This window comes from Sphaerodactylus townsendi, linkage group LG07 (assembly GCF_021028975.2).
Source record: "Sphaerodactylus townsendi isolate TG3544 linkage group LG07, MPM_Stown_v2.3, whole genome shotgun sequence".
Classification (NCBI taxonomy): Eukaryota; Metazoa; Chordata; class Lepidosauria; order Squamata; family Sphaerodactylidae; genus Sphaerodactylus; species Sphaerodactylus townsendi.
The window spans coordinates 987,770-1,014,872 of NC_059431.1; positions in this window are offsets into that span (position 1 = coordinate 987,770).

The following is a 27,103-nucleotide window of genomic DNA, read 5'->3' on the forward strand; positions in this document are numbered from 1 at the left end:
CACCCCCCCCCCCCCCCACCCCCCCCCCCCCCCACCCCCCCCCCCCCCCACCCCCCCCCCCCCCCACCCCCCCCCCCCCCCACCCCCCCCCCCCCCCACCCCCCCCCCCCCCCACCCCCCCCCCCCCCCACCCCCCCCCCCCCCCACCCCCCCCCCCCCCCACCCCCCCCCCCCCCCACCCCCCCCCCCCCCCACCCCCCCCCCCCCCCACCCCCCCCCCCCCCCACCCCCCCCCCCCCCCACCCCCCCCCCCCCCCACCCCCCCCCCCCCCCACCCCCCCCCCCCCCCACCCCCCCCCCCCCCCACCCCCCCCCCCCCCCACCCCCCCCCCCCCCCACCCCCCCCCCCCCCCACCCCCCCCCCCCCCCACCCCCCCCCCCCCCCACCCCCCCCCCCCCCCACCCCCCCCCCCCCCCACCCCCCCCCCCCCCCACCCCCCCCCCCCCCCACCCCCCCCCCCCCCCACCCCCCCCCCCCCCCACCCCCCCCCCCCCCCACCCCCCCCCCCCCCCACCCCCCCCCCCCCCCACCCCCCCCCCCCCCCACCCCCCCCCCCCCCCACCCCCCCCCCCCCCCACCCCCCCCCCCCCCCACCCCCCCCCCCCCCCACCCCCCCCCCCCCCCACCCCCCCCCCCCCCCACCCCCCCCCCCCCCCACCCCCCCCCCCCCCCACCCCCCCCCCCCCCCACCCCCCCCCCCCCCCACCCCCCCCCCCCCCCACCCCCCCCCCCCCCCACCCCCCCCCCCCCCCACCCCCCCCCCCCCCCACCCCCCCCCCCCCCCACCCCCCCCCCCCCCCACCCCCCCCCCCCCCCACCCCCCCCCCCCCCCACCCCCCCCCCCCCCCACCCCCCCCCCCCCCCACCCCCCCCCCCCCCCACCCCCCCCCCCCCCCACCCCCCCCCCCCCCCACCCCCCCCCCCCCCCACCCCCCCCCCCCCCCACCCCCCCCCCCCCCCACCCCCCCCCCCCCCCACCCCCCCCCCCCCCCACCCCCCCCCCCCCCCACCCCCCCCCCCCCCCACCCCCCCCCCCCCCCACCCCCCCCCCCCCCCACCCCCCCCCCCCCCCACCCCCCCCCCCCCCCACCCCCCCCCCCCCCCACCCCCCCCCCCCCCCACCCCCCCCCCCCCCCACCCCCCCCCCCCCCCACCCCCCCCCCCCCCCACCCCCCCCCCCCCCCACCCCCCCCCCCCCCCACCCCCCCCCCCCCCCACCCCCCCCCCCCCCCACCCCCCCCCCCCCCCACCCCCCCCCCCCCCCACCCCCCCCCCCCCCCACCCCCCCCCCCCCCCACCCCCCCCCCCCCCCACCCCCCCCCCCCCCCACCCCCCCCCCCCCCCACCCCCCCCCCCCCCCACCCCCCCCCCCCCCCACCCCCCCCCCCCCCCACCCCCCCCCCCCCCCACCCCCCCCCCCCCCCACCCCCCCCCCCCCCCACCCCCCCCCCCCCCCACCCCCCCCCCCCCCCACCCCCCCCCCCCCCCACCCCCCCCCCCCCCCACCCCCCCCCCCCCCCACCCCCCCCCCCCCCCACCCCCCCCCCCCCCCACCCCCCCCCCCCCCCACCCCCCCCCCCCCCCACCCCCCCCCCCCCCCACCCCCCCCCCCCCCCACCCCCCCCCCCCCCCACCCCCCCCCCCCCCCACCCCCCCCCCCCCCCACCCCCCCCCCCCCCCACCCCCCCCCCCCCCCACCCCCCCCCCCCCCCACCCCCCCCCCCCCCCACCCCCCCCCCCCCCCACCCCCCCCCCCCCCCACCCCCCCCCCCCCCCACCCCCCCCCCCCCCCACCCCCCCCCCCCCCCACCCCCCCCCCCCCCCACCCCCCCCCCCCCCCACCCCCCCCCCCCCCCACCCCCCCCCCCCCCCACCCCCCCCCCCCCCCACCCCCCCCCCCCCCCACCCCCCCCCCCCCCCACCCCCCCCCCCCCCCACCCCCCCCCCCCCCCACCCCCCCCCCCCCCCACCCCCCCCCCCCCCCACCCCCCCCCCCCCCCACCCCCCCCCCCCCCCACCCCCCCCCCCCCCCACCCCCCCCCCCCCCCACCCCCCCCCCCCCCCACCCCCCCCCCCCCCCACCCCCCCCCCCCCCCACCCCCCCCCCCCCCCACCCCCCCCCCCCCCCACCCCCCCCCCCCCCCACCCCCCCCCCCCCCCACCCCCCCCCCCCCCCACCCCCCCCCCCCCCCACCCCCCCCCCCCCCCACCCCCCCCCCCCCCCACCCCCCCCCCCCCCCACCCCCCCCCCCCCCCACCCCCCCCCCCCCCCACCCCCCCCCCCCCCCACCCCCCCCCCCCCCCACCCCCCCCCCCCCCCACCCCCCCCCCCCCCCACCCCCCCCCCCCCCCACCCCCCCCCCCCCCCACCCCCCCCCCCCCCCACCCCCCCCCCCCCCCACCCCCCCCCCCCCCCACCCCCCCCCCCCCCCACCCCCCCCCCCCCCCACCCCCCCCCCCCCCCACCCCCCCCCCCCCCCACCCCCCCCCCCCCCCACCCCCCCCCCCCCCCACCCCCCCCCCCCCCCACCCCCCCCCCCCCCCACCCCCCCCCCCCCCCACCCCCCCCCCCCCCCACCCCCCCCCCCCCCCACCCCCCCCCCCCCCCACCCCCCCCCCCCCCCACCCCCCCCCCCCCCCACCCCCCCCCCCCCCCACCCCCCCCCCCCCCCACCCCCCCCCCCCCCCACCCCCCCCCCCCCCCACCCCCCCCCCCCCCCACCCCCCCCCCCCCCCACCCCCCCCCCCCCCCACCCCCCCCCCCCCCCACCCCCCCCCCCCCCCACCCCCCCCCCCCCCCACCCCCCCCCCCCCCCACCCCCCCCCCCCCCCACCCCCCCCCCCCCCCACCCCCCCCCCCCCCCACCCCCCCCCCCCCCCACCCCCCCCCCCCCCCACCCCCCCCCCCCCCCACCCCCCCCCCCCCCCACCCCCCCCCCCCCCCACCCCCCCCCCCCCCCACCCCCCCCCCCCCCCACCCCCCCCCCCCCCCACCCCCCCCCCCCCCCACCCCCCCCCCCCCCCACCCCCCCCCCCCCCCACCCCCCCCCCCCCCCACCCCCCCCCCCCCCCACCCCCCCCCCCCCCCACCCCCCCCCCCCCCCACCCCCCCCCCCCCCCACCCCCCCCCCCCCCCACCCCCCCCCCCCCCCACCCCCCCCCCCCCCCACCCCCCCCCCCCCCCACCCCCCCCCCCCCCCACCCCCCCCCCCCCCCACCCCCCCCCCCCCCCACCCCCCCCCCCCCCCACCCCCCCCCCCCCCCACCCCCCCCCCCCCCCACCCCCCCCCCCCCCCACCCCCCCCCCCCCCCACCCCCCCCCCCCCCCACCCCCCCCCCCCCCCACCCCCCCCCCCCCCCACCCCCCCCCCCCCCCACCCCCCCCCCCCCCCACCCCCCCCCCCCCCCACCCCCCCCCCCCCCCACCCCCCCCCCCCCCCACCCCCCCCCCCCCCCACCCCCCCCCCCCCCCACCCCCCCCCCCCCCCACCCCCCCCCCCCCCCACCCCCCCCCCCCCCCACCCCCCCCCCCCCCCACCCCCCCCCCCCCCCACCCCCCCCCCCCCCCACCCCCCCCCCCCCCCACCCCCCCCCCCCCCCACCCCCCCCCCCCCCCACCCCCCCCCCCCCCCACCCCCCCCCCCCCCCACCCCCCCCCCCCCCCACCCCCCCCCCCCCCCACCCCCCCCCCCCCCCACCCCCCCCCCCCCCCACCCCCCCCCCCCCCCACCCCCCCCCCCCCCCACCCCCCCCCCCCCCCACCCCCCCCCCCCCCCACCCCCCCCCCCCCCCACCCCCCCCCCCCCCCACCCCCCCCCCCCCCCACCCCCCCCCCCCCCCACCCCCCCCCCCCCCCACCCCCCCCCCCCCCCACCCCCCCCCCCCCCCACCCCCCCCCCCCCCCACCCCCCCCCCCCCCCACCCCCCCCCCCCCCCACCCCCCCCCCCCCCCACCCCCCCCCCCCCCCACCCCCCCCCCCCCCCACCCCCCCCCCCCCCCACCCCCCCCCCCCCCCACCCCCCCCCCCCCCCACCCCCCCCCCCCCCCACCCCCCCCCCCCCCCACCCCCCCCCCCCCCCACCCCCCCCCCCCCCCACCCCCCCCCCCCCCCACCCCCCCCCCCCCCCACCCCCCCCCCCCCCCACCCCCCCCCCCCCCCACCCCCCCCCCCCCCCACCCCCCCCCCCCCCCACCCCCCCCCCCCCCCACCCCCCCCCCCCCCCACCCCCCCCCCCCCCCACCCCCCCCCCCCCCCACCCCCCCCCCCCCCCACCCCCCCCCCCCCCCACCCCCCCCCCCCCCCACCCCCCCCCCCCCCCACCCCCCCCCCCCCCCACCCCCCCCCCCCCCCACCCCCCCCCCCCCCCACCCCCCCCCCCCCCCACCCCCCCCCCCCCCCACCCCCCCCCCCCCCCACCCCCCCCCCCCCCCACCCCCCCCCCCCCCCACCCCCCCCCCCCCCCACCCCCCCCCCCCCCCACCCCCCCCCCCCCCCACCCCCCCCCCCCCCCACCCCCCCCCCCCCCCACCCCCCCCCCCCCCCACCCCCCCCCCCCCCCACCCCCCCCCCCCCCCACCCCCCCCCCCCCCCACCCCCCCCCCCCCCCACCCCCCCCCCCCCCCACCCCCCCCCCCCCCCACCCCCCCCCCCCCCCACCCCCCCCCCCCCCCACCCCCCCCCCCCCCCACCCCCCCCCCCCCCCACCCCCCCCCCCCCCCACCCCCCCCCCCCCCCACCCCCCCCCCCCCCCACCCCCCCCCCCCCCCACCCCCCCCCCCCCCCACCCCCCCCCCCCCCCACCCCCCCCCCCCCCCACCCCCCCCCCCCCCCACCCCCCCCCCCCCCCACCCCCCCCCCCCCCCACCCCCCCCCCCCCCCACCCCCCCCCCCCCCCACCCCCCCCCCCCCCCACCCCCCCCCCCCCCCACCCCCCCCCCCCCCCACCCCCCCCCCCCCCCACCCCCCCCCCCCCCCACCCCCCCCCCCCCCCACCCCCCCCCCCCCCCACCCCCCCCCCCCCCCACCCCCCCCCCCCCCCACCCCCCCCCCCCCCCACCCCCCCCCCCCCCCACCCCCCCCCCCCCCCACCCCCCCCCCCCCCCACCCCCCCCCCCCCCCACCCCCCCCCCCCCCCACCCCCCCCCCCCCCCACCCCCCCCCCCCCCCACCCCCCCCCCCCCCCACCCCCCCCCCCCCCCACCCCCCCCCCCCCCCACCCCCCCCCCCCCCCACCCCCCCCCCCCCCCACCCCCCCCCCCCCCCACCCCCCCCCCCCCCCACCCCCCCCCCCCCCCACCCCCCCCCCCCCCCACCCCCCCCCCCCCCCACCCCCCCCCCCCCCCACCCCCCCCCCCCCCCACCCCCCCCCCCCCCCACCCCCCCCCCCCCCCACCCCCCCCCCCCCCCACCCCCCCCCCCCCCCACCCCCCCCCCCCCCCACCCCCCCCCCCCCCCACCCCCCCCCCCCCCCACCCCCCCCCCCCCCCACCCCCCCCCCCCCCCACCCCCCCCCCCCCCCACCCCCCCCCCCCCCCACCCCCCCCCCCCCCCACCCCCCCCCCCCCCCACCCCCCCCCCCCCCCACCCCCCCCCCCCCCCACCCCCCCCCCCCCCCACCCCCCCCCCCCCCCACCCCCCCCCCCCCCCACCCCCCCCCCCCCCCACCCCCCCCCCCCCCCACCCCCCCCCCCCCCCACCCCCCCCCCCCCCCACCCCCCCCCCCCCCCACCCCCCCCCCCCCCCACCCCCCCCCCCCCCCACCCCCCCCCCCCCCCACCCCCCCCCCCCCCCACCCCCCCCCCCCCCCACCCCCCCCCCCCCCCACCCCCCCCCCCCCCCACCCCCCCCCCCCCCCACCCCCCCCCCCCCCCACCCCCCCCCCCCCCCACCCCCCCCCCCCCCCACCCCCCCCCCCCCCCACCCCCCCCCCCCCCCACCCCCCCCCCCCCCCACCCCCCCCCCCCCCCACCCCCCCCCCCCCCCACCCCCCCCCCCCCCCACCCCCCCCCCCCCCCACCCCCCCCCCCCCCCACCCCCCCCCCCCCCCACCCCCCCCCCCCCCCACCCCCCCCCCCCCCCACCCCCCCCCCCCCCCACCCCCCCCCCCCCCCACCCCCCCCCCCCCCCACCCCCCCCCCCCCCCACCCCCCCCCCCCCCCACCCCCCCCCCCCCCCACCCCCCCCCCCCCCCACCCCCCCCCCCCCCCACCCCCCCCCCCCCCCACCCCCCCCCCCCCCCACCCCCCCCCCCCCCCACCCCCCCCCCCCCCCACCCCCCCCCCCCCCCACCCCCCCCCCCCCCCACCCCCCCCCCCCCCCACCCCCCCCCCCCCCCACCCCCCCCCCCCCCCACCCCCCCCCCCCCCCACCCCCCCCCCCCCCCACCCCCCCCCCCCCCCACCCCCCCCCCCCCCCACCCCCCCCCCCCCCCACCCCCCCCCCCCCCCACCCCCCCCCCCCCCCACCCCCCCCCCCCCCCACCCCCCCCCCCCCCCACCCCCCCCCCCCCCCACCCCCCCCCCCCCCCACCCCCCCCCCCCCCCACCCCCCCCCCCCCCCACCCCCCCCCCCCCCCACCCCCCCCCCCCCCCACCCCCCCCCCCCCCCACCCCCCCCCCCCCCCACCCCCCCCCCCCCCCACCCCCCCCCCCCCCCACCCCCCCCCCCCCCCACCCCCCCCCCCCCCCACCCCCCCCCCCCCCCACCCCCCCCCCCCCCCACCCCCCCCCCCCCCCACCCCCCCCCCCCCCCACCCCCCCCCCCCCCCACCCCCCCCCCCCCCCACCCCCCCCCCCCCCCACCCCCCCCCCCCCCCACCCCCCCCCCCCCCCACCCCCCCCCCCCCCCACCCCCCCCCCCCCCCACCCCCCCCCCCCCCCACCCCCCCCCCCCCCCACCCCCCCCCCCCCCCACCCCCCCCCCCCCCCACCCCCCCCCCCCCCCACCCCCCCCCCCCCCCACCCCCCCCCCCCCCCACCCCCCCCCCCCCCCACCCCCCCCCCCCCCCACCCCCCCCCCCCCCCACCCCCCCCCCCCCCCACCCCCCCCCCCCCCCACCCCCCCCCCCCCCCACCCCCCCCCCCCCCCACCCCCCCCCCCCCCCACCCCCCCCCCCCCCCACCCCCCCCCCCCCCCACCCCCCCCCCCCCCCACCCCCCCCCCCCCCCACCCCCCCCCCCCCCCACCCCCCCCCCCCCCCACCCCCCCCCCCCCCCACCCCCCCCCCCCCCCACCCCCCCCCCCCCCCACCCCCCCCCCCCCCCACCCCCCCCCCCCCCCACCCCCCCCCCCCCCCACCCCCCCCCCCCCCCACCCCCCCCCCCCCCCACCCCCCCCCCCCCCCACCCCCCCCCCCCCCCACCCCCCCCCCCCCCCACCCCCCCCCCCCCCCACCCCCCCCCCCCCCCACCCCCCCCCCCCCCCACCCCCCCCCCCCCCCACCCCCCCCCCCCCCCACCCCCCCCCCCCCCCACCCCCCCCCCCCCCCACCCCCCCCCCCCCCCACCCCCCCCCCCCCCCACCCCCCCCCCCCCCCACCCCCCCCCCCCCCCACCCCCCCCCCCCCCCACCCCCCCCCCCCCCCACCCCCCCCCCCCCCCACCCCCCCCCCCCCCCACCCCCCCCCCCCCCCACCCCCCCCCCCCCCCACCCCCCCCCCCCCCCACCCCCCCCCCCCCCCACCCCCCCCCCCCCCCACCCCCCCCCCCCCCCACCCCCCCCCCCCCCCACCCCCCCCCCCCCCCACCCCCCCCCCCCCCCACCCCCCCCCCCCCCCACCCCCCCCCCCCCCCACCCCCCCCCCCCCCCACCCCCCCCCCCCCCCACCCCCCCCCCCCCCCACCCCCCCCCCCCCCCACCCCCCCCCCCCCCCACCCCCCCCCCCCCCCACCCCCCCCCCCCCCCACCCCCCCCCCCCCCCACCCCCCCCCCCCCCCACCCCCCCCCCCCCCCACCCCCCCCCCCCCCCACCCCCCCCCCCCCCCACCCCCCCCCCCCCCCACCCCCCCCCCCCCCCACCCCCCCCCCCCCCCACCCCCCCCCCCCCCCACCCCCCCCCCCCCCCACCCCCCCCCCCCCCCACCCCCCCCCCCCCCCACCCCCCCCCCCCCCCACCCCCCCCCCCCCCCACCCCCCCCCCCCCCCACCCCCCCCCCCCCCCACCCCCCCCCCCCCCCACCCCCCCCCCCCCCCACCCCCCCCCCCCCCCACCCCCCCCCCCCCCCACCCCCCCCCCCCCCCACCCCCCCCCCCCCCCACCCCCCCCCCCCCCCACCCCCCCCCCCCCCCACCCCCCCCCCCCCCCACCCCCCCCCCCCCCCACCCCCCCCCCCCCCCACCCCCCCCCCCCCCCACCCCCCCCCCCCCCCACCCCCCCCCCCCCCCACCCCCCCCCCCCCCCACCCCCCCCCCCCCCCACCCCCCCCCCCCCCCACCCCCCCCCCCCCCCACCCCCCCCCCCCCCCACCCCCCCCCCCCCCCACCCCCCCCCCCCCCCACCCCCCCCCCCCCCCACCCCCCCCCCCCCCCACCCCCCCCCCCCCCCACCCCCCCCCCCCCCCACCCCCCCCCCCCCCCACCCCCCCCCCCCCCCACCCCCCCCCCCCCCCACCCCCCCCCCCCCCCACCCCCCCCCCCCCCCACCCCCCCCCCCCCCCACCCCCCCCCCCCCCCACCCCCCCCCCCCCCCACCCCCCCCCCCCCCCACCCCCCCCCCCCCCCACCCCCCCCCCCCCCCACCCCCCCCCCCCCCCACCCCCCCCCCCCCCCACCCCCCCCCCCCCCCACCCCCCCCCCCCCCCACCCCCCCCCCCCCCCACCCCCCCCCCCCCCCACCCCCCCCCCCCCCCACCCCCCCCCCCCCCCACCCCCCCCCCCCCCCACCCCCCCCCCCCCCCACCCCCCCCCCCCCCCACCCCCCCCCCCCCCCACCCCCCCCCCCCCCCACCCCCCCCCCCCCCCACCCCCCCCCCCCCCCACCCCCCCCCCCCCCCACCCCCCCCCCCCCCCACCCCCCCCCCCCCCCACCCCCCCCCCCCCCCACCCCCCCCCCCCCCCACCCCCCCCCCCCCCCACCCCCCCCCCCCCCCACCCCCCCCCCCCCCCACCCCCCCCCCCCCCCACCCCCCCCCCCCCCCACCCCCCCCCCCCCCCACCCCCCCCCCCCCCCACCCCCCCCCCCCCCCACCCCCCCCCCCCCCCACCCCCCCCCCCCCCCACCCCCCCCCCCCCCCACCCCCCCCCCCCCCCACCCCCCCCCCCCCCCACCCCCCCCCCCCCCCACCCCCCCCCCCCCCCACCCCCCCCCCCCCCCACCCCCCCCCCCCCCCACCCCCCCCCCCCCCCACCCCCCCCCCCCCCCACCCCCCCCCCCCCCCACCCCCCCCCCCCCCCACCCCCCCCCCCCCCCACCCCCCCCCCCCCCCACCCCCCCCCCCCCCCACCCCCCCCCCCCCCCACCCCCCCCCCCCCCCACCCCCCCCCCCCCCCACCCCCCCCCCCCCCCACCCCCCCCCCCCCCCACCCCCCCCCCCCCCCACCCCCCCCCCCCCCCACCCCCCCCCCCCCCCACCCCCCCCCCCCCCCACCCCCCCCCCCCCCCACCCCCCCCCCCCCCCACCCCCCCCCCCCCCCACCCCCCCCCCCCCCCACCCCCCCCCCCCCCCACCCCCCCCCCCCCCCACCCCCCCCCCCCCCCACCCCCCCCCCCCCCCACCCCCCCCCCCCCCCACCCCCCCCCCCCCCCACCCCCCCCCCCCCCCACCCCCCCCCCCCCCCACCCCCCCCCCCCCCCACCCCCCCCCCCCCCCACCCCCCCCCCCCCCCACCCCCCCCCCCCCCCACCCCCCCCCCCCCCCACCCCCCCCCCCCCCCACCCCCCCCCCCCCCCACCCCCCCCCCCCCCCACCCCCCCCCCCCCCCACCCCCCCCCCCCCCCACCCCCCCCCCCCCCCACCCCCCCCCCCCCCCACCCCCCCCCCCCCCCACCCCCCCCCCCCCCCACCCCCCCCCCCCCCCACCCCCCCCCCCCCCCACCCCCCCCCCCCCCCACCCCCCCCCCCCCCCACCCCCCCCCCCCCCCACCCCCCCCCCCCCCCACCCCCCCCCCCCCCCACCCCCCCCCCCCCCCACCCCCCCCCCCCCCCACCCCCCCCCCCCCCCACCCCCCCCCCCCCCCACCCCCCCCCCCCCCCACCCCCCCCCCCCCCCACCCCCCCCCCCCCCCACCCCCCCCCCCCCCCACCCCCCCCCCCCCCCACCCCCCCCCCCCCCCACCCCCCCCCCCCCCCACCCCCCCCCCCCCCCACCCCCCCCCCCCCCCACCCCCCCCCCCCCCCACCCCCCCCCCCCCCCACCCCCCCCCCCCCCCACCCCCCCCCCCCCCCACCCCCCCCCCCCCCCACCCCCCCCCCCCCCCACCCCCCCCCCCCCCCACCCCCCCCCCCCCCCACCCCCCCCCCCCCCCACCCCCCCCCCCCCCCACCCCCCCCCCCCCCCACCCCCCCCCCCCCCCACCCCCCCCCCCCCCCACCCCCCCCCCCCCCCACCCCCCCCCCCCCCCACCCCCCCCCCCCCCCACCCCCCCCCCCCCCCACCCCCCCCCCCCCCCACCCCCCCCCCCCCCCACCCCCCCCCCCCCCCACCCCCCCCCCCCCCCACCCCCCCCCCCCCCCACCCCCCCCCCCCCCCACCCCCCCCCCCCCCCACCCCCCCCCCCCCCCACCCCCCCCCCCCCCCACCCCCCCCCCCCCCCACCCCCCCCCCCCCCCACCCCCCCCCCCCCCCACCCCCCCCCCCCCCCACCCCCCCCCCCCCCCACCCCCCCCCCCCCCCACCCCCCCCCCCCCCCACCCCCCCCCCCCCCCACCCCCCCCCCCCCCCACCCCCCCCCCCCCCCACCCCCCCCCCCCCCCACCCCCCCCCCCCCCCACCCCCCCCCCCCCCCACCCCCCCCCCCCCCCACCCCCCCCCCCCCCCACCCCCCCCCCCCCCCACCCCCCCCCCCCCCCACCCCCCCCCCCCCCCACCCCCCCCCCCCCCCACCCCCCCCCCCCCCCACCCCCCCCCCCCCCCACCCCCCCCCCCCCCCACCCCCCCCCCCCCCCACCCCCCCCCCCCCCCACCCCCCCCCCCCCCCACCCCCCCCCCCCCCCACCCCCCCCCCCCCCCACCCCCCCCCCCCCCCACCCCCCCCCCCCCCCACCCCCCCCCCCCCCCACCCCCCCCCCCCCCCACCCCCCCCCCCCCCCACCCCCCCCCCCCCCCACCCCCCCCCCCCCCCACCCCCCCCCCCCCCCACCCCCCCCCCCCCCCACCCCCCCCCCCCCCCACCCCCCCCCCCCCCCACCCCCCCCCCCCCCCACCCCCCCCCCCCCCCACCCCCCCCCCCCCCCACCCCCCCCCCCCCCCACCCCCCCCCCCCCCCACCCCCCCCCCCCCCCACCCCCCCCCCCCCCCACCCCCCCCCCCCCCCACCCCCCCCCCCCCCCACCCCCCCCCCCCCCCACCCCCCCCCCCCCCCACCCCCCCCCCCCCCCACCCCCCCCCCCCCCCACCCCCCCCCCCCCCCACCCCCCCCCCCCCCCACCCCCCCCCCCCCCCACCCCCCCCCCCCCCCACCCCCCCCCCCCCCCACCCCCCCCCCCCCCCACCCCCCCCCCCCCCCACCCCCCCCCCCCCCCACCCCCCCCCCCCCCCACCCCCCCCCCCCCCCACCCCCCCCCCCCCCCACCCCCCCCCCCCCCCACCCCCCCCCCCCCCCACCCCCCCCCCCCCCCACCCCCCCCCCCCCCCACCCCCCCCCCCCCCCACCCCCCCCCCCCCCCACCCCCCCCCCCCCCCACCCCCCCCCCCCCCCACCCCCCCCCCCCCCCACCCCCCCCCCCCCCCACCCCCCCCCCCCCCCACCCCCCCCCCCCCCCACCCCCCCCCCCCCCCACCCCCCCCCCCCCCCACCCCCCCCCCCCCCCACCCCCCCCCCCCCCCACCCCCCCCCCCCCCCACCCCCCCCCCCCCCCACCCCCCCCCCCCCCCACCCCCCCCCCCCCCCACCCCCCCCCCCCCCCACCCCCCCCCCCCCCCACCCCCCCCCCCCCCCACCCCCCCCCCCCCCCACCCCCCCCCCCCCCCACCCCCCCCCCCCCCCACCCCCCCCCCCCCCCACCCCCCCCCCCCCCCACCCCCCCCCCCCCCCACCCCCCCCCCCCCCCACCCCCCCCCCCCCCCACCCCCCCCCCCCCCCACCCCCCCCCCCCCCCACCCCCCCCCCCCCCCACCCCCCCCCCCCCCCACCCCCCCCCCCCCCCACCCCCCCCCCCCCCCACCCCCCCCCCCCCCCACCCCCCCCCCCCCCCACCCCCCCCCCCCCCCACCCCCCCCCCCCCCCACCCCCCCCCCCCCCCACCCCCCCCCCCCCCCACCCCCCCCCCCCCCCACCCCCCCCCCCCCCCACCCCCCCCCCCCCCCACCCCCCCCCCCCCCCACCCCCCCCCCCCCCCACCCCCCCCCCCCCCCACCCCCCCCCCCCCCCACCCCCCCCCCCCCCCACCCCCCCCCCCCCCCACCCCCCCCCCCCCCCACCCCCCCCCCCCCCCACCCCCCCCCCCCCCCACCCCCCCCCCCCCCCACCCCCCCCCCCCCCCACCCCCCCCCCCCCCCACCCCCCCCCCCCCCCACCCCCCCCCCCCCCCACCCCCCCCCCCCCCCACCCCCCCCCCCCCCCACCCCCCCCCCCCCCCACCCCCCCCCCCCCCCACCCCCCCCCCCCCCCACCCCCCCCCCCCCCCACCCCCCCCCCCCCCCACCCCCCCCCCCCCCCACCCCCCCCCCCCCCCACCCCCCCCCCCCCCCACCCCCCCCCCCCCCCACCCCCCCCCCCCCCCACCCCCCCCCCCCCCCACCCCCCCCCCCCCCCACCCCCCCCCCCCCCCACCCCCCCCCCCCCCCACCCCCCCCCCCCCCCACCCCCCCCCCCCCCCACCCCCCCCCCCCCCCACCCCCCCCCCCCCCCACCCCCCCCCCCCCCCACCCCCCCCCCCCCCCACCCCCCCCCCCCCCCACCCCCCCCCCCCCCCACCCCCCCCCCCCCCCACCCCCCCCCCCCCCCACCCCCCCCCCCCCCCACCCCCCCCCCCCCCCACCCCCCCCCCCCCCCACCCCCCCCCCCCCCCACCCCCCCCCCCCCCCACCCCCCCCCCCCCCCACCCCCCCCCCCCCCCACCCCCCCCCCCCCCCACCCCCCCCCCCCCCCACCCCCCCCCCCCCCCACCCCCCCCCCCCCCCACCCCCCCCCCCCCCCACCCCCCCCCCCCCCCACCCCCCCCCCCCCCCACCCCCCCCCCCCCCCACCCCCCCCCCCCCCCACCCCCCCCCCCCCCCACCCCCCCCCCCCCCCACCCCCCCCCCCCCCCACCCCCCCCCCCCCCCACCCCCCCCCCCCCCCACCCCCCCCCCCCCCCACCCCCCCCCCCCCCCACCCCCCCCCCCCCCCACCCCCCCCCCCCCCCACCCCCCCCCCCCCCCACCCCCCCCCCCCCCCACCCCCCCCCCCCCCCACCCCCCCCCCCCCCCACCCCCCCCCCCCCCCACCCCCCCCCCCCCCCACCCCCCCCCCCCCCCACCCCCCCCCCCCCCCACCCCCCCCCCCCCCCACCCCCCCCCCCCCCCACCCCCCCCCCCCCCCACCCCCCCCCCCCCCCACCCCCCCCCCCCCCCACCCCCCCCCCCCCCCACCCCCCCCCCCCCCCACCCCCCCCCCCCCCCACCCCCCCCCCCCCCCACCCCCCCCCCCCCCCACCCCCCCCCCCCCCCACCCCCCCCCCCCCCCACCCCCCCCCCCCCCCACCCCCCCCCCCCCCCACCCCCCCCCCCCCCCACCCCCCCCCCCCCCCACCCCCCCCCCCCCCCACCCCCCCCCCCCCCCACCCCCCCCCCCCCCCACCCCCCCCCCCCCCCACCCCCCCCCCCCCCCACCCCCCCCCCCCCCCACCCCCCCCCCCCCCCACCCCCCCCCCCCCCCACCCCCCCCCCCCCCCACCCCCCCCCCCCCCCACCCCCCCCCCCCCCCACCCCCCCCCCCCCCCACCCCCCCCCCCCCCCACCCCCCCCCCCCCCCACCCCCCCCCCCCCCCACCCCCCCCCCCCCCCACCCCCCCCCCCCCCCACCCCCCCCCCCCCCCACCCCCCCCCCCCCCCACCCCCCCCCCCCCCCACCCCCCCCCCCCCCCACCCCCCCCCCCCCCCACCCCCCCCCCCCCCCACCCCCCCCCCCCCCCACCCCCCCCCCCCCCCACCCCCCCCCCCCCCCACCCCCCCCCCCCCCCACCCCCCCCCCCCCCCACCCCCCCCCCCCCCCACCCCCCCCCCCCCCCACCCCCCCCCCCCCCCACCCCCCCCCCCCCCCACCCCCCCCCCCCCCCACCCCCCCCCCCCCCCACCCCCCCCCCCCCCCACCCCCCCCCCCCCCCACCCCCCCCCCCCCCCACCCCCCCCCCCCCCCACCCCCCCCCCCCCCCACCCCCCCCCCCCCCCACCCCCCCCCCCCCCCACCCCCCCCCCCCCCCACCCCCCCCCCCCCCCACCCCCCCCCCCCCCCACCCCCCCCCCCCCCCACCCCCCCCCCCCCCCACCCCCCCCCCCCCCCACCCCCCCCCCCCCCCACCCCCCCCCCCCCCCACCCCCCCCCCCCCCCACCCCCCCCCCCCCCCACCCCCCCCCCCCCCCACCCCCCCCCCCCCCCACCCCCCCCCCCCCCCACCCCCCCCCCCCCCCACCCCCCCCCCCCCCCACCCCCCCCCCCCCCCACCCCCCCCCCCCCCCACCCCCCCCCCCCCCCACCCCCCCCCCCCCCCACCCCCCCCCCCCCCCACCCCCCCCCCCCCCCACCCCCCCCCCCCCCCACCCCCCCCCCCCCCCACCCCCCCCCCCCCCCACCCCCCCCCCCCCCCACCCCCCCCCCCCCCCACCCCCCCCCCCCCCCACCCCCCCCCCCCCCCACCCCCCCCCCCCCCCACCCCCCCCCCCCCCCACCCCCCCCCCCCCCCACCCCCCCCCCCCCCCACCCCCCCCCCCCCCCACCCCCCCCCCCCCCCACCCCCCCCCCCCCCCACCCCCCCCCCCCCCCACCCCCCCCCCCCCCCACCCCCCCCCCCCCCCACCCCCCCCCCCCCCCACCCCCCCCCCCCCCCACCCCCCCCCCCCCCCACCCCCCCCCCCCCCCACCCCCCCCCCCCCCCACCCCCCCCCCCCCCCACCCCCCCCCCCCCCCACCCCCCCCCCCCCCCACCCCCCCCCCCCCCCACCCCCCCCCCCCCCCACCCCCCCCCCCCCCCACCCCCCCCCCCCCCCACCCCCCCCCCCCCCCACCCCCCCCCCCCCCCACCCCCCCCCCCCCCCACCCCCCCCCCCCCCCACCCCCCCCCCCCCCCACCCCCCCCCCCCCCCACCCCCCCCCCCCCCCACCCCCCCCCCCCCCCACCCCCCCCCCCCCCCACCCCCCCCCCCCCCCACCCCCCCCCCCCCCCACCCCCCCCCCCCCCCACCCCCCCCCCCCCCCACCCCCCCCCCCCCCCACCCCCCCCCCCCCCCACCCCCCCCCCCCCCCACCCCCCCCCCCCCCCACCCCCCCCCCCCCCCACCCCCCCCCCCCCCCACCCCCCCCCCCCCCCACCCCCCCCCCCCCCCACCCCCCCCCCCCCCCACCCCCCCCCCCCCCCACCCCCCCCCCCCCCCACCCCCCCCCCCCCCCACCCCCCCCCCCCCCCACCCCCCCCCCCCCCCACCCCCCCCCCCCCCCACCCCCCCCCCCCCCCACCCCCCCCCCCCCCCACCCCCCCCCCCCCCCACCCCCCCCCCCCCCCACCCCCCCCCCCCCCCACCCCCCCCCCCCCCCACCCCCCCCCCCCCCCACCCCCCCCCCCCCCCACCCCCCCCCCCCCCCACCCCCCCCCCCCCCCACCCCCCCCCCCCCCCACCCCCCCCCCCCCCCACCCCCCCCCCCCCCCACCCCCCCCCCCCCCCACCCCCCCCCCCCCCCACCCCCCCCCCCCCCCACCCCCCCCCCCCCCCACCCCCCCCCCCCCCCACCCCCCCCCCCCCCCACCCCCCCCCCCCCCCACCCCCCCCCCCCCCCACCCCCCCCCCCCCCCACCCCCCCCCCCCCCCACCCCCCCCCCCCCCCACCCCCCCCCCCCCCCACCCCCCCCCCCCCCCACCCCCCCCCCCCCCCACCCCCCCCCCCCCCCACCCCCCCCCCCCCCCACCCCCCCCCCCCCCCACCCCCCCCCCCCCCCACCCCCCCCCCCCCCCACCCCCCCCCCCCCCCACCCCCCCCCCCCCCCACCCCCCCCCCCCCCCACCCCCCCCCCCCCCCACCCCCCCCCCCCCCCACCCCCCCCCCCCCCCACCCCCCCCCCCCCCCACCCCCCCCCCCCCCCACCCCCCCCCCCCCCCACCCCCCCCCCCCCCCACCCCCCCCCCCCCCCACCCCCCCCCCCCCCCACCCCCCCCCCCCCCCACCCCCCCCCCCCCCCACCCCCCCCCCCCCCCACCCCCCCCCCCCCCCACCCCCCCCCCCCCCCACCCCCCCCCCCCCCCACCCCCCCCCCCCCCCACCCCCCCCCCCCCCCACCCCCCCCCCCCCCCACCCCCCCCCCCCCCCACCCCCCCCCCCCCCCACCCCCCCCCCCCCCCACCCCCCCCCCCCCCCACCCCCCCCCCCCCCCACCCCCCCCCCCCCCCACCCCCCCCCCCCCCCACCCCCCCCCCCCCCCACCCCCCCCCCCCCCCACCCCCCCCCCCCCCCACCCCCCCCCCCCCCCACCCCCCCCCCCCCCCACCCCCCCCCCCCCCCACCCCCCCCCCCCCCCACCCCCCCCCCCCCCCACCCCCCCCCCCCCCCACCCCCCCCCCCCCCCACCCCCCCCCCCCCCCACCCCCCCCCCCCCCCACCCCCCCCCCCCCCCACCCCCCCCCCCCCCCACCCCCCCCCCCCCCCACCCCCCCCCCCCCCCACCCCCCCCCCCCCCCACCCCCCCCCCCCCCCACCCCCCCCCCCCCCCACCCCCCCCCCCCCCCACCCCCCCCCCCCCCCACCCCCCCCCCCCCCCACCCCCCCCCCCCCCCACCCCCCCCCCCCCCCACCCCCCCCCCCCCCCACCCCCCCCCCCCCCCACCCCCCCCCCCCCCCACCCCCCCCCCCCCCCACCCCCCCCCCCCCCCACCCCCCCCCCCCCCCACCCCCCCCCCCCCCCACCCCCCCCCCCCCCCACCCCCCCCCCCCCCCACCCCCCCCCCCCCCCACCCCCCCCCCCCCCCACCCCCCCCCCCCCCCACCCCCCCCCCCCCCCACCCCCCCCCCCCCCCACCCCCCCCCCCCCCCACCCCCCCCCCCCCCCACCCCCCCCCCCCCCCACCCCCCCCCCCCCCCACCCCCCCCCCCCCCCACCCCCCCCCCCCCCCACCCCCCCCCCCCCCCACCCCCCCCCCCCCCCACCCCCCCCCCCCCCCACCCCCCCCCCCCCCCACCCCCCCCCCCCCCCACCCCCCCCCCCCCCCACCCCCCCCCCCCCCCACCCCCCCCCCCCCCCACCCCCCCCCCCCCCCACCCCCCCCCCCCCCCACCCCCCCCCCCCCCCACCCCCCCCCCCCCCCACCCCCCCCCCCCCCCACCCCCCCCCCCCCCCACCCCCCCCCCCCCCCACCCCCCCCCCCCCCCACCCCCCCCCCCCCCCACCCCCCCCCCCCCCCACCCCCCCCCCCCCCCACCCCCCCCCCCCCCCACCCCCCCCCCCCCCCACCCCCCCCCCCCCCCACCCCCCCCCCCCCCCACCCCCCCCCCCCCCCACCCCCCCCCCCCCCCACCCCCCCCCCCCCCCACCCCCCCCCCCCCCCACCCCCCCCCCCCCCCACCCCCCCCCCCCCCCACCCCCCCCCCCCCCCACCCCCCCCCCCCCCCACCCCCCCCCCCCCCCACCCCCCCCCCCCCCCACCCCCCCCCCCCCCCACCCCCCCCCCCCCCCACCCCCCCCCCCCCCCACCCCCCCCCCCCCCCACCCCCCCCCCCCCCCACCCCCCCCCCCCCCCACCCCCCCCCCCCCCCACCCCCCCCCCCCCCCACCCCCCCCCCCCCCCACCCCCCCCCCCCCCCACCCCCCCCCCCCCCCACCCCCCCCCCCCCCCACCCCCCCCCCCCCCCACCCCCCCCCCCCCCCACCCCCCCCCCCCCCCACCCCCCCCCCCCCCCACCCCCCCCCCCCCCCACCCCCCCCCCCCCCCACCCCCCCCCCCCCCCACCCCCCCCCCCCCCCACCCCCCCCCCCCCCCACCCCCCCCCCCCCCCACCCCCCCCCCCCCCCACCCCCCCCCCCCCCCACCCCCCCCCCCCCCCACCCCCCCCCCCCCCCACCCCCCCCCCCCCCCACCCCCCCCCCCCCCCACCCCCCCCCCCCCCCACCCCCCCCCCCCCCCACCCCCCCCCCCCCCCACCCCCCCCCCCCCCCACCCCCCCCCCCCCCCACCCCCCCCCCCCCCCACCCCCCCCCCCCCCCACCCCCCCCCCCCCCCACCCCCCCCCCCCCCCACCCCCCCCCCCCCCCACCCCCCCCCCCCCCCACCCCCCCCCCCCCCCACCCCCCCCCCCCCCCACCCCCCCCCCCCCCCACCCCCCCCCCCCCCCACCCCCCCCCCCCCCCACCCCCCCCCCCCCCCACCCCCCCCCCCCCCCACCCCCCCCCCCCCCCACCCCCCCCCCCCCCCACCCCCCCCCCCCCCCACCCCCCCCCCCCCCCACCCCCCCCCCCCCCCACCCCCCCCCCCCCCCACCCCCCCCCCCCCCCACCCCCCCCCCCCCCCACCCCCCCCCCCCCCCACCCCCCCCCCCCCCCACCCCCCCCCCCCCCCACCCCCCCCCCCCCCCACCCCCCCCCCCCCCCACCCCCCCCCCCCCCCACCCCCCCCCCCCCCCACCCCCCCCCCCCCCCACCCCCCCCCCCCCCCACCCCCCCCCCCCCCCACCCCCCCCCCCCCCCACCCCCCCCCCCCCCCACCCCCCCCCCCCCCCACCCCCCCCCCCCCCCACCCCCCCCCCCCCCCACCCCCCCCCCCCCCCACCCCCCCCCCCCCCCACCCCCCCCCCCCCCCACCCCCCCCCCCCCCCACCCCCCCCCCCCCCCACCCCCCCCCCCCCCCACCCCCCCCCCCCCCCACCCCCCCCCCCCCCCACCCCCCCCCCCCCCCACCCCCCCCCCCCCCCACCCCCCCCCCCCCCCACCCCCCCCCCCCCCCACCCCCCCCCCCCCCCACCCCCCCCCCCCCCCACCCCCCCCCCCCCCCACCCCCCCCCCCCCCCACCCCCCCCCCCCCCCACCCCCCCCCCCCCCCACCCCCCCCCCCCCCCACCCCCCCCCCCCCCCACCCCCCCCCCCCCCCACCCCCCCCCCCCCCCACCCCCCCCCCCCCCCACCCCCCCCCCCCCCCACCCCCCCCCCCCCCCACCCCCCCCCCCCCCCACCCCCCCCCCCCCCCACCCCCCCCCCCCCCCACCCCCCCCCCCCCCCACCCCCCCCCCCCCCCACCCCCCCCCCCCCCCACCCCCCCCCCCCCCCACCCCCCCCCCCCCCCACCCCCCCCCCCCCCCACCCCCCCCCCCCCCCACCCCCCCCCCCCCCCACCCCCCCCCCCCCCCACCCCCCCCCCCCCCCACCCCCCCCCCCCCCCACCCCCCCCCCCCCCCACCCCCCCCCCCCCCCACCCCCCCCCCCCCCCACCCCCCCCCCCCCCCACCCCCCCCCCCCCCCACCCCCCCCCCCCCCCACCCCCCCCCCCCCCCACCCCCCCCCCCCCCCACCCCCCCCCCCCCCCACCCCCCCCCCCCCCCACCCCCCCCCCCCCCCACCCCCCCCCCCCCCCACCCCCCCCCCCCCCCACCCCCCCCCCCCCCCACCCCCCCCCCCCCCCACCCCCCCCCCCCCCCACCCCCCCCCCCCCCCACCCCCCCCCCCCCCCACCCCCCCCCCCCCCCACCCCCCCCCCCCCCCACCCCCCCCCCCCCCCACCCCCCCCCCCCCCCACCCCCCCCCCCCCCCACCCCCCCCCCCCCCCACCCCCCCCCCCCCCCACCCCCCCCCCCCCCCACCCCCCCCCCCCCCCACCCCCCCCCCCCCCCACCCCCCCCCCCCCCCACCCCCCCCCCCCCCCACCCCCCCCCCCCCCCACCCCCCCCCCCCCCCACCCCCCCCCCCCCCCACCCCCCCCCCCCCCCACCCCCCCCCCCCCCCACCCCCCCCCCCCCCCACCCCCCCCCCCCCCCACCCCCCCCCCCCCCCACCCCCCCCCCCCCCCACCCCCCCCCCCCCCCACCCCCCCCCCCCCCCACCCCCCCCCCCCCCCACCCCCCCCCCCCCCCACCCCCCCCCCCCCCCACCCCCCCCCCCCCCCACCCCCCCCCCCCCCCACCCCCCCCCCCCCCCACCCCCCCCCCCCCCCACCCCCCCCCCCCCCCACCCCCCCCCCCCCCCACCCCCCCCCCCCCCCACCCCCCCCCCCCCCCACCCCCCCCCCCCCCCACCCCCCCCCCCCCCCACCCCCCCCCCCCCCCACCCCCCCCCCCCCCCACCCCCCCCCCCCCCCACCCCCCCCCCCCCCCACCCCCCCCCCCCCCCACCCCCCCCCCCCCCCACCCCCCCCCCCCCCCACCCCCCCCCCCCCCCACCCCCCCCCCCCCCCACCCCCCCCCCCCCCCACCCCCCCCCCCCCCCACCCCCCCCCCCCCCCACCCCCCCCCCCCCCCACCCCCCCCCCCCCCCACCCCCCCCCCCCCCCACCCCCCCCCCCCCCCACCCCCCCCCCCCCCCACCCCCCCCCCCCCCCACCCCCCCCCCCCCCCACCCCCCCCCCCCCCCACCCCCCCCCCCCCCCACCCCCCCCCCCCCCCACCCCCCCCCCCCCCCACCCCCCCCCCCCCCCACCCCCCCCCCCCCCCACCCCCCCCCCCCCCCACCCCCCCCCCCCCCCACCCCCCCCCCCCCCCACCCCCCCCCCCCCCCACCCCCCCCCCCCCCCACCCCCCCCCCCCCCCACCCCCCCCCCCCCCCACCCCCCCCCCCCCCCACCCCCCCCCCCCCCCACCCCCCCCCCCCCCCACCCCCCCCCCCCCCCACCCCCCCCCCCCCCCACCCCCCCCCCCCCCCACCCCCCCCCCCCCCCACCCCCCCCCCCCCCCACCCCCCCCCCCCCCCACCCCCCCCCCCCCCCACCCCCCCCCCCCCCCACCCCCCCCCCCCCCCACCCCCCCCCCCCCCCACCCCCCCCCCCCCCCACCCCCCCCCCCCCCCACCCCCCCCCCCCCCCACCCCCCCCCCCCCCCACCCCCCCCCCCCCCCACCCCCCCCCCCCCCCACCCCCCCCCCCCCCCACCCCCCCCCCCCCCCACCCCCCCCCCCCCCCACCCCCCCCCCCCCCCACCCCCCCCCCCCCCCACCCCCCCCCCCCCCCACCCCCCCCCCCCCCCACCCCCCCCCCCCCCCACCCCCCCCCCCCCCCACCCCCCCCCCCCCCCACCCCCCCCCCCCCCCACCCCCCCCCCCCCCCACCCCCCCCCCCCCCCACCCCCCCCCCCCCCCACCCCCCCCCCCCCCCACCCCCCCCCCCCCCCACCCCCCCCCCCCCCCACCCCCCCCCCCCCCCACCCCCCCCCCCCCCCACCCCCCCCCCCCCCCACCCCCCCCCCCCCCCACCCCCCCCCCCCCCCACCCCCCCCCCCCCCCACCCCCCCCCCCCCCCACCCCCCCCCCCCCCCACCCCCCCCCCCCCCCACCCCCCCCCCCCCCCACCCCCCCCCCCCCCCACCCCCCCCCCCCCCCACCCCCCCCCCCCCCCACCCCCCCCCCCCCCCACCCCCCCCCCCCCCCACCCCCCCCCCCCCCCACCCCCCCCCCCCCCCACCCCCCCCCCCCCCCACCCCCCCCCCCCCCCACCCCCCCCCCCCCCCACCCCCCCCCCCCCCCACCCCCCCCCCCCCCCACCCCCCCCCCCCCCCACCCCCCCCCCCCCCCACCCCCCCCCCCCCCCACCCCCCCCCCCCCCCACCCCCCCCCCCCCCCACCCCCCCCCCCCCCCACCCCCCCCCCCCCCCACCCCCCCCCCCCCCCACCCCCCCCCCCCCCCACCCCCCCCCCCCCCCACCCCCCCCCCCCCCCACCCCCCCCCCCCCCCACCCCCCCCCCCCCCCACCCCCCCCCCCCCCCACCCCCCCCCCCCCCCACCCCCCCCCCCCCCCACCCCCCCCCCCCCCCACCCCCCCCCCCCCCCACCCCCCCCCCCCCCCACCCCCCCCCCCCCCCACCCCCCCCCCCCCCCACCCCCCCCCCCCCCCACCCCCCCCCCCCCCCACCCCCCCCCCCCCCCACCCCCCCCCCCCCCCACCCCCCCCCCCCCCCACCCCCCCCCCCCCCCACCCCCCCCCCCCCCCACCCCCCCCCCCCCCCACCCCCCCCCCCCCCCACCCCCCCCCCCCCCCACCCCCCCCCCCCCCCACCCCCCCCCCCCCCCACCCCCCCCCCCCCCCACCCCCCCCCCCCCCCACCCCCCCCCCCCCCCACCCCCCCCCCCCCCCACCCCCCCCCCCCCCCACCCCCCCCCCCCCCCACCCCCCCCCCCCCCCACCCCCCCCCCCCCCCACCCCCCCCCCCCCCCACCCCCCCCCCCCCCCACCCCCCCCCCCCCCCACCCCCCCCCCCCCCCACCCCCCCCCCCCCCCACCCCCCCCCCCCCCCACCCCCCCCCCCCCCCACCCCCCCCCCCCCCCACCCCCCCCCCCCCCCACCCCCCCCCCCCCCCACCCCCCCCCCCCCCCACCCCCCCCCCCCCCCACCCCCCCCCCCCCCCACCCCCCCCCCCCCCCACCCCCCCCCCCCCCCACCCCCCCCCCCCCCCACCCCCCCCCCCCCCCACCCCCCCCCCCCCCCACCCCCCCCCCCCCCCACCCCCCCCCCCCCCCACCCCCCCCCCCCCCCACCCCCCCCCCCCCCCACCCCCCCCCCCCCCCACCCCCCCCCCCCCCCACCCCCCCCCCCCCCCACCCCCCCCCCCCCCCACCCCCCCCCCCCCCCACCCCCCCCCCCCCCCACCCCCCCCCCCCCCCACCCCCCCCCCCCCCCACCCCCCCCCCCCCCCACCCCCCCCCCCCCCCACCCCCCCCCCCCCCCACCCCCCCCCCCCCCCACCCCCCCCCCCCCCCACCCCCCCCCCCCCCCACCCCCCCCCCCCCCCACCCCCCCCCCCCCCCACCCCCCCCCCCCCCCACCCCCCCCCCCCCCCACCCCCCCCCCCCCCCACCCCCCCCCCCCCCCACCCCCCCCCCCCCCCACCCCCCCCCCCCCCCACCCCCCCCCCCCCCCACCCCCCCCCCCCCCCACCCCCCCCCCCCCCCACCCCCCCCCCCCCCCACCCCCCCCCCCCCCCACCCCCCCCCCCCCCCACCCCCCCCCCCCCCCACCCCCCCCCCCCCCCACCCCCCCCCCCCCCCACCCCCCCCCCCCCCCACCCCCCCCCCCCCCCACCCCCCCCCCCCCCCACCCCCCCCCCCCCCCACCCCCCCCCCCCCCCACCCCCCCCCCCCCCCACCCCCCCCCCCCCCCACCCCCCCCCCCCCCCACCCCCCCCCCCCCCCACCCCCCCCCCCCCCCACCCCCCCCCCCCCCCACCCCCCCCCCCCCCCACCCCCCCCCCCCCCCACCCCCCCCCCCCCCCACCCCCCCCCCCCCCCACCCCCCCCCCCCCCCACCCCCCCCCCCCCCCACCCCCCCCCCCCCCCACCCCCCCCCCCCCCCACCCCCCCCCCCCCCCACCCCCCCCCCCCCCCACCCCCCCCCCCCCCCACCCCCCCCCCCCCCCACCCCCCCCCCCCCCCACCCCCCCCCCCCCCCACCCCCCCCCCCCCCCACCCCCCCCCCCCCCCACCCCCCCCCCCCCCCACCCCCCCCCCCCCCCACCCCCCCCCCCCCCCACCCCCCCCCCCCCCCACCCCCCCCCCCCCCCACCCCCCCCCCCCCCCACCCCCCCCCCCCCCCACCCCCCCCCCCCCCCACCCCCCCCCCCCCCCACCCCCCCCCCCCCCCACCCCCCCCCCCCCCCACCCCCCCCCCCCCCCACCCCCCCCCCCCCCCACCCCCCCCCCCCCCCACCCCCCCCCCCCCCCACCCCCCCCCCCCCCCACCCCCCCCCCCCCCCACCCCCCCCCCCCCCCACCCCCCCCCCCCCCCACCCCCCCCCCCCCCCACCCCCCCCCCCCCCCACCCCCCCCCCCCCCCACCCCCCCCCCCCCCCACCCCCCCCCCCCCCCACCCCCCCCCCCCCCCACCCCCCCCCCCCCCCACCCCCCCCCCCCCCCACCCCCCCCCCCCCCCACCCCCCCCCCCCCCCACCCCCCCCCCCCCCCACCCCCCCCCCCCCCCACCCCCCCCCCCCCCCACCCCCCCCCCCCCCCACCCCCCCCCCCCCCCACCCCCCCCCCCCCCCACCCCCCCCCCCCCCCACCCCCCCCCCCCCCCACCCCCCCCCCCCCCCACCCCCCCCCCCCCCCACCCCCCCCCCCCCCCACCCCCCCCCCCCCCCACCCCCCCCCCCCCCCACCCCCCCCCCCCCCCACCCCCCCCCCCCCCCACCCCCCCCCCCCCCCACCCCCCCCCCCCCCCACCCCCCCCCCCCCCCACCCCCCCCCCCCCCCACCCCCCCCCCCCCCCACCCCCCCCCCCCCCCACCCCCCCCCCCCCCCACCCCCCCCCCCCCCCACCCCCCCCCCCCCCCACCCCCCCCCCCCCCCACCCCCCCCCCCCCCCACCCCCCCCCCCCCCCACCCCCCCCCCCCCCCACCCCCCCCCCCCCCCACCCCCCCCCCCCCCCACCCCCCCCCCCCCCCACCCCCCCCCCCCCCCACCCCCCCCCCCCCCCACCCCCCCCCCCCCCCACCCCCCCCCCCCCCCACCCCCCCCCCCCCCCACCCCCCCCCCCCCCCACCCCCCCCCCCCCCCACCCCCCCCCCCCCCCACCCCCCCCCCCCCCCACCCCCCCCCCCCCCCACCCCCCCCCCCCCCCACCCCCCCCCCCCCCCACCCCCCCCCCCCCCCACCCCCCCCCCCCCCCACCCCCCCCCCCCCCCACCCCCCCCCCCCCCCACCCCCCCCCCCCCCCACCCCCCCCCCCCCCCACCCCCCCCCCCCCCCACCCCCCCCCCCCCCCACCCCCCCCCCCCCCCACCCCCCCCCCCCCCCACCCCCCCCCCCCCCCACCCCCCCCCCCCCCCACCCCCCCCCCCCCCCACCCCCCCCCCCCCCCACCCCCCCCCCCCCCCACCCCCCCCCCCCCCCACCCCCCCCCCCCCCCACCCCCCCCCCCCCCCACCCCCCCCCCCCCCCACCCCCCCCCCCCCCCACCCCCCCCCCCCCCCACCCCCCCCCCCCCCCACCCCCCCCCCCCCCCACCCCCCCCCCCCCCCACCCCCCCCCCCCCCCACCCCCCCCCCCCCCCACCCCCCCCCCCCCCCACCCCCCCCCCCCCCCACCCCCCCCCCCCCCCACCCCCCCCCCCCCCCACCCCCCCCCCCCCCCACCCCCCCCCCCCCCCACCCCCCCCCCCCCCCACCCCCCCCCCCCCCCACCCCCCCCCCCCCCCACCCCCCCCCCCCCCCACCCCCCCCCCCCCCCACCCCCCCCCCCCCCCACCCCCCCCCCCCCCCACCCCCCCCCCCCCCCACCCCCCCCCCCCCCCACCCCCCCCCCCCCCCACCCCCCCCCCCCCCCACCCCCCCCCCCCCCCACCCCCCCCCCCCCCCACCCCCCCCCCCCCCCACCCCCCCCCCCCCCCACCCCCCCCCCCCCCCACCCCCCCCCCCCCCCACCCCCCCCCCCCCCCACCCCCCCCCCCCCCCACCCCCCCCCCCCCCCACCCCCCCCCCCCCCCACCCCCCCCCCCCCCCACCCCCCCCCCCCCCCACCCCCCCCCCCCCCCACCCCCCCCCCCCCCCACCCCCCCCCCCCCCCACCCCCCCCCCCCCCCACCCCCCCCCCCCCCCACCCCCCCCCCCCCCCACCCCCCCCCCCCCCCACCCCCCCCCCCCCCCACCCCCCCCCCCCCCCACCCCCCCCCCCCCCCACCCCCCCCCCCCCCCACCCCCCCCCCCCCCCACCCCCCCCCCCCCCCACCCCCCCCCCCCCCCACCCCCCCCCCCCCCCACCCCCCCCCCCCCCCACCCCCCCCCCCCCCCACCCCCCCCCCCCCCCACCCCCCCCCCCCCCCACCCCCCCCCCCCCCCACCCCCCCCCCCCCCCACCCCCCCCCCCCCCCACCCCCCCCCCCCCCCACCCCCCCCCCCCCCCACCCCCCCCCCCCCCCACCCCCCCCCCCCCCCACCCCCCCCCCCCCCCACCCCCCCCCCCCCCCACCCCCCCCCCCCCCCACCCCCCCCCCCCCCCACCCCCCCCCCCCCCCACCCCCCCCCCCCCCCACCCCCCCCCCCCCCCACCCCCCCCCCCCCCCACCCCCCCCCCCCCCCACCCCCCCCCCCCCCCACCCCCCCCCCCCCCCACCCCCCCCCCCCCCCACCCCCCCCCCCCCCCACCCCCCCCCCCCCCCACCCCCCCCCCCCCCCACCCCCCCCCCCCCCCACCCCCCCCCCCCCCCACCCCCCCCCCCCCCCACCCCCCCCCCCCCCCACCCCCCCCCCCCCCCACCCCCCCCCCCCCCCACCCCCCCCCCCCCCCACCCCCCCCCCCCCCCACCCCCCCCCCCCCCCACCCCCCCCCCCCCCCACCCCCCCCCCCCCCCACCCCCCCCCCCCCCCACCCCCCCCCCCCCCCACCCCCCCCCCCCCCCACCCCCCCCCCCCCCCACCCCCCCCCCCCCCCACCCCCCCCCCCCCCCACCCCCCCCCCCCCCCACCCCCCCCCCCCCCCACCCCCCCCCCCCCCCACCCCCCCCCCCCCCCACCCCCCCCCCCCCCCACCCCCCCCCCCCCCCACCCCCCCCCCCCCCCACCCCCCCCCCCCCCCACCCCCCCCCCCCCCCACCCCCCCCCCCCCCCACCCCCCCCCCCCCCCACCCCCCCCCCCCC